General features: G+C 40.0%; 1 pseudogene; it reads left to right on the top strand.

Moving 5' to 3' along the window:
• The first annotated feature begins 2,151 nt into the window (after positions 1 to 2,151).
• LOC111745721 lies at positions 2,152 to 2,270 on the top strand (annotated as a pseudogene).
• The last annotated feature ends 4,882 nt before the right edge of the window (positions 2,271 to 7,152 follow it).

Raw genomic sequence — 7,152 nt, 5'->3', positions numbered from 1 at the left:
TGTAAAATAGTCGCTCTAGTGGGGGTCCAGGACTCTGCATTTTAACAACTGCATTTGTGTGATTCTCTGTGTGAGTTTTTTTTTTTTTACTTTTATTAATATTTATTAATGCTGAATTTACTCCCAGGCCATAAGCTTTTGTTTCTTCCATTTCTTCTGGGATACCTTTTTCTTCCGCGCACACCCCTCTTGCGGAGTAGGGACCATCTGCTCTTTCTCAGCAAGATGGTGTCAGTGTGGCGGGGGTTCAGCGGGGGTTCCTCCACCCTGAGCTCGTGAGCTCTGTGTGGCCTCCCGGGGGCTCGACGACTAGAGTCCCCATCTAAACCCCTGAGTCGATGTTCCTCTCTGCATTCCTGAGCACGAGCAGCAAAGGTTCAGCCCTCTTTTCGGGCCGGCGACCCTGCATCCAGCCCCACTGTGCCTACCTTGTTCCCATGGCTTTGTCTCATTTGCCCAGGAAAATCGCAAATCCCTGGAGCTGTTGGCTCCTAGTGTCCCGTCTTGTGTCCCACAGATGGTTGGGCACATGCAATGTGCTTTCTAAGTGCTTATCAGTCGGTCCTAGAATCGGTGTGTTTTCTTCCTGTTTCTTTAACATGGCCGTCTAGCCTCACTGCCGTTCCATCAAGATCCAAATGGTTTTCGTTTGTCGTTCGCCGCGTCTCGTTTCAGGCTGACCTTGTACACTCCTGTGTCTACATCATCCGGTCTGTTTTATTAGGAAAGGTGTTGTTAGATGTATCCGCAGCTTCGCCTCCCCCTCCCTGACCTCCCCACGGTTCTTTCACTGAATGCACTTTGTGTTGAGCAAACAGACTCTAATCTGCACATCTTGCTCCGAGCTCCGACAGAGCTGCCAGGTGAGCATCCCTATGCCAGCCGGGAACAGCTGTTCAAGTGGGCCAGAGCAGCGGGCAGCGATTGTGTGTGCGGCTCTCTTGTCTGCTGGGCCTTGGGTCCAGCTCGCTCCTGGAGGAAGCTGGAATGCAAATGTTTGCCTTGCCTGCTGGAAGTCCTAGAAGCGGCTGCCTGCTGATCGATGATAATTGCATAATCACACAGAACGTTCCAGCGCTGCCAAGCATGAGCGAGACCCTACGAGCTCCCCCGGGCAGGCCCTTGCTGGTTGGCCAAGTCCTTATCTCCCAGCCTGCAGGCGACAAAGAGAGCAAGGGCCGGAACGTGCCCGACCCAGAGGTGTCCAGTACGACCCCAACGGGTTCAACACGTGGAGGCGGCAGCTTGGTGCTTTCCACTTGCAAAGTTACTAAGAAAACTACATACATAGGTTCAACGCAGACATGGTACCTATGTACTGAAACACCCAGATAGGCTATGTTGGTATTTTTATGTTTTATGGATAAAAATGGAATCTGTTATGGAGCTTGTAGAACGGGCTTCTAGAAACATTTCTTAAAGAAATTTCTTCTTCTAGGGGAGCCAGATTCTGAGCAAGCTACCATACTCATGTCCATTACTTTCTCGTAGGATTTGGCTCACTGCCGTGGGAAAAAAAAAAAAAAAAGTATATGGTTTTTTGAAATTAAAACGGCCTAGCAAAGCAGTTAAAAATGGCAACATTAAATGGAAGATTAGCCAAGTGCAATCTTTTGCATTAATATTTCTCAAATCGCTCTATTTCAATCATTTTTATTGCCACCAGTTTCGTAGAAACCCTCACCTTTTCCATCACGGTCCGCTTCACTGGATCCTCCCCAGTCACTTCGCCTGCTGTGCTCACCTGGCAGAGGTTCTCACAGCCGCGGCAGGTCAAGTTTTCCTTCTCATTAACAATCTCAGGTGGCCTCAGGTGGAAGATGTCCAAATGCTCTGTTACGGACTAGAGGGTCTGGCATACGTCTCCACTTTCTCTAAACGCAGATAAGCCTATTCAGCAAAGGGTCGTACAAGCTTCAACATGGTCAGGTTTCTTCCTGCATCTCCGTGTACAGGGAATGCTTCGTTCTTTATCCCTCACTCTGTCTGCCCGATCTTGGGCATGACCTTTACCACAGTCAGGGGAATGCTTCGTTCTTTACCCCTCACTCTGTCTGCCCGATCTTGGGCATGACCTTTACCACAGTCAGTTCTGCAGAATGTTAGTCATGAAAGATATTTACTGGAGCCCTTAAAAAATTGATCATAGAAATCTGCAGCCATGTCACCCTGAACAAGCCCAATCCCGTCTGATCTCGGAAGCTAAGCAGGGTCAGGCCTGGTTAGTACTTGGATGGGAGACCACCTAGGAAGACCAGGTGCCGTGGGCAAAAAAAAAAAATTTAAATAATAATTTTAAAAAGGGATTATAAATTGACAAGGTCCTTGCAATCTGTGAGGTCAACCAAGGGTCGCCTCACCTAAAAAAAAAAAAAAAATTGGTCAAGAAATTTGAGAAATTGGTGGGGAAAACCAAAGCCCACTATCACACTAGCGTCGCTAAGATATCCTATTTAAAAAAGAAAGCAGTTTTGCTCATTTAGCCAATCATTTCCCAGCCATAGCTGAACTCAGAACACATGGTTTTGGACCCACGCCTCACTTAGTGTTTCATGGGCCAATGATCTGGAAAATGTACTTTTAAAGCTCTTTGCACCTCGCTCTTCTTTTGGGCTCTCCCACGCCCGTAAGAATTCTTCTGCTTCACTGACGCACACACTCGCCGCTCTCCGCACGGTGCTCTAAGACTATCTCTGTGACCTTGGGCAAGTTACCAGTCAGTTTCATTTACAATGTATAAAAACCAAATTCAGATGAGTTTAAGCAGATGGGGGAGATTTCATAGCTCGAATTATTGGCAACTACAGCAGTGGCTGATCCTCTTGGTTGAAGCTCAGTGGTTCTTGGCAAAGGGCGATTTTCCCTCTTCCCATCTCACGCCCCCACCCCTACATTCAGGACAAATTGGACGATGTCTGAAGACATTTTTGTTGTCACAACTGCAGGAAACGGAGTACGACTGGCACCTAGCTCCAGATGGAGGTCAGCACAGGACAGTTCTACCCCATGAGGAAATATTAGGCACAAAATGTCAATGGCGCCAGAATTGAGAAACTCTGGTTCCAGCTCCAAATACTCCAAGTATTAGGAATTCTTTGGCATTCGTCTCTCATGTCTTCAGTCAAATCTTGATTTCATCTGTATCACCTTCACGTTCATATCGGATTCACTTCTATCTGGTTTTATGATCTGGTAGAAGTCTTCCTTACCATTTTCATCAGAACGCTGCAAGAGGATCCATTGAATTGGGCCAAATTTGGTCACATGTTTGATCGTTTTAAGATCACACCCACATAGGCCACGTCCCCATCTTTGGGGTGATGGTGTAAAACTTGAGGGGGTGAGCAAAGTGTGTTAGGCAAAAGCAATATTTATAACACTTTCTAGGAACGTGGCTCCTTCTTTTAAAATGGAAATGACAATTTATCTCATAAAATATCAATGTGAAGTTTATTTTGAATGCATGGAAAAGAGTCTGACAGAATATTTGAAACATGGGAGATGTTTAATAAACGGTAGACATGACTGGTAGATTTTTTAAATGTTTTTATTGTGTCAAGAACACTCAACATGAGATCTTCCCTCTTAGCAACATTTTTAAGTACACAAGATGGTATTGTTTATTGTAGGCACAATGTGATACAGCAGATCCATAAACTTAATTCATCTCGCATAACAAAACTCAATGTTCTTTGAACAGCAACTTCCCATTTACCCCTCCCCGCAGTCTTGGTAGCCACCATTTTTCTCTCTGTTTCTGTAAGTTTGACTATTTTAAATACCATATAAGTAGAATCATACAATATTTTCCTTCTGTGTCTGGTTTATTTCACTTAGCATAATATTCATCTATGCTGTTGTCTATGGCAAGATTTCCTTCTTTTTTAAAAGGCTGAATAATATTTCATTATATATTATAAATAATATTATATATATATGTATCTCATATACCACATTTTCTTTATCCATTCATTCGTCAATGGACATTTAGGTTGTTTAGGCTGTTTCTGTATCTCTATTGTGAATAACACTGTGATTACCATAAGCATGTGTACATTTTTTATTTTTTTTTTTGAGATTTTGATTCAGTTCTCTTGAACGTATACTCAGAAGCAGGATTACCAGACTGTATGGTAGTTCTATTGTTAAGTTTTTGGGAAACCTTCATACAATTTTTTTCGTGGCTATACCATTTTCCATTTCCACCAACAAAGTACAAAAGTTTCAGTTTCTCTACATTCTCACCGACATGCGTTATGCTTCGGTTTTGCTTTGCTTTGAAACGGGCCGTTCTAACAGGTATGAGGTGATAGTTCATCGTGGTTTTGATTTATATTTCTTTGTTGATTAGTGGTGCTAAGCACCTTTTTATATACCTGTTGGCCATTTATATTTCTTCTTTGGAGAAATGTCTATTCAAGTCCTTTGCCCATTTTTTTTAAACGGTTATTTAATTTTTTTGCCAAGAGTCGTAGGAGTTCCTTACATATTTTGAGTATTAATTCTTTCAGATATCTGTTTTGCAAATATTTTCTCTCATTCCGTAGGTTGTCTTTTTACTCTGTTGATTGCTTCTCCCGTACTGTGCACAAGCTTTTTAGTTTGATGTAGTCCCACTCGTCTAATTTTGCTTTTGTTGCTTGTGCCTTTGACGTCGTAATTATTAGTAGCTATTTAATGATGATGCTGATTAAAAGACAGATAAAATAATATACTATCTGATATGAAAACAAAGTCAATATCATATGCAGTCCAGAAATCAGAATAGAAAACACATTATTTTACCTTTGGTTTTGATTTTTATTTTCAAATGTCAGCAATTGGGCTTTTAAATGTCTTGCTTATATAAGAACATCACAAGCTGATGAAATATATCTGGTAGTTGTCATCTCAGGAGTCCATTTAAAGTTGTGAAATGTACACAGTCTGAAATGTTTGGTGTCAAGGCAGCATTTAAATCCTTCGACCAATTAAGTCTAATTATTGAGCGAACAGTGATATTTTCTTCAACAACGTGAAGGTTATATTAAATTTATTTTTAAGTTACAAGGTGCACCTGCTAACTGTCAGTCAGTGAAATGTTTCTTTAAGAAGGTTTTTAGAAAAAACATAGAGATTAGAGATACTAACTTGAAGTCAGGCCTTTCTTATATTATGAGCATTATACTTGGATTATGCAAAAAAAAAAAAATTTTTGTTTTTTAACCAATAATGTGATAAGCCTAAAACATACTTTCTGAAACTCATAGCAAGGTCTAGTAAAGGTTTCAAGCACATGTGCATTAGAGGTAATTTACGAGTTTGGAATGCCAGAAATGTCTCATCAGTTGTTGAGTGACTGACAACCAATGTCACTATTCTCTCTAGCTATATTAAAAATACATAATATTTGACAAGAGTTTTTGTGGAGCAATCAGATAGATCAGCACCAGGCTACAGAGATCAGTGCAGGAAAAACCATGCAATGGCAGTCAACATAAAAACAAATCTTGGCGAATGTGAAAATCCCTGAGTAAATACACACAGGGAACAGTATATGAAGAATATTCCAAGCTTCATCTTCTGTGCTACAGAAATACATACGGGGAGCTAAACTCTTGCTCCCTGGGGTATGGATGAAGTGAGAGGTGGTGTGCCACGCGGAGACAAAGGTACCAGAAGTGGCCAGTAGTAACCACATTTTCTGATGATCGCTATAGAGAAAGCAGGTGCAATTTTATCGTCAGTTCTATTTTTTTTAATAAAGGCATGCGGCAAAGGATAAAGAATAATACAACAAGCGAAGGTTTGGACTCTACCATCCCACTTCATTCCCGACGTGGACCAAGTCCTCTTGGCTTGTCCTCTGCAATCACACCCTCTCCCTGCCAATGCGCTTCTCCTGACTCAACAAATCGTTTCCGAGATATATTGATGTTAATTATGTAGCTTTAATTAATACAATCTATGACTTCTTAAAAAAGTCTCATTAACATCTCTGTATCCCTAGTCTAGAAACCAGTCACTGTGCTAAGCCATTTTTACTTTTCCTAGTTTCTATAAACTTACAACAAGCTTGAGAAATTGAGATTTCTTTCTTATTTTCTTTTCTTGCACACCTGGGAAAAAAATGAGTCTTAAGAGAATGCAAATAACTTGCCAAGGCTATACTCCATAATACCAAGCAACATATCAAATGCAAATACTCAAAAATATACTCAATTTTGGAGGATAAGTATGTGCTGTTTCATTACCTATAAATGCACTATGTAAATGTTTTTATTTTTCTAGGAAATAAAAGAATTGATTTACTATCATTGAATATTAGAAATTTCCATGACACACATTGAATTTGGGGGGAGGTTTAAAGAGTCAGAAAGACTGTATTGTTGTTTGTTGCATATAAAAACTCCATTATAGCATTCTAACTACACAAAGTGAAGAGGAAAATAAAGAATATTTCTTGACTGATTCACCCTATGAAATGTTCAAACTGACTATCTACATGTAACTTTATGACACCTATGTATTCAAGCCCATAATTAAGTGGGATCATTTGTCATTTAAAAACATGTGTTTTATTTAACACCAAAGAACGTAATATAGCAATTCCTCCCATCCCCAAATATAGCCCATTATTAAACTTTGATGATGACGTCCTATGTTCATGTCAGTCACCGTTAACGACTCACATACATCTGAGTTGTGCGCGATAAAATGTTTTAAAGTCAATAAAGCCCATTTAAGAAATGATCAGTCGTGACAGCAAAATAAACACAAATGATTAATTCCTTGGAGGTTTAAATTTTGAAATTGTAATATATTTGTTTTGGTTTTATCAACGTTTTTTTCCTTCCCTTCTCATTCCTCAGAAAAGGAAATTTTAGGGTGGAGTTTGGGTACAAACGTCTACCACGCCAGATATTGATGTGGTGATACAGTCTCACTCCGGGCACCAAACCTGTGTTCATAATATGTCTATGCAGTTACATGTGCACCTGTGTAATTTTTACCATGTCCTCTGCCAGTTATCCATCTCCTTCCTATAGGTTCAACGAAATATATTTTCAAAGTGTATATGAATAAGTTACCTTTCTTTATAAAGTATAAATTTTAAAGATTGATTTTCACATTCAAATCAATACTTGATTTTATCTGAAGAAACTTTTTAAA

This window comes from Pteropus vampyrus, unplaced genomic scaffold, assembly GCF_000151845.1.
Source record: "Pteropus vampyrus isolate Shadow unplaced genomic scaffold, Pvam_2.0 Scaffold162, whole genome shotgun sequence".
Taxonomy (NCBI): Eukaryota; Metazoa; Chordata; class Mammalia; order Chiroptera; family Pteropodidae; genus Pteropus; species Pteropus vampyrus.
This window is presented reverse-complemented; position numbering and strand designations above follow the sequence as displayed.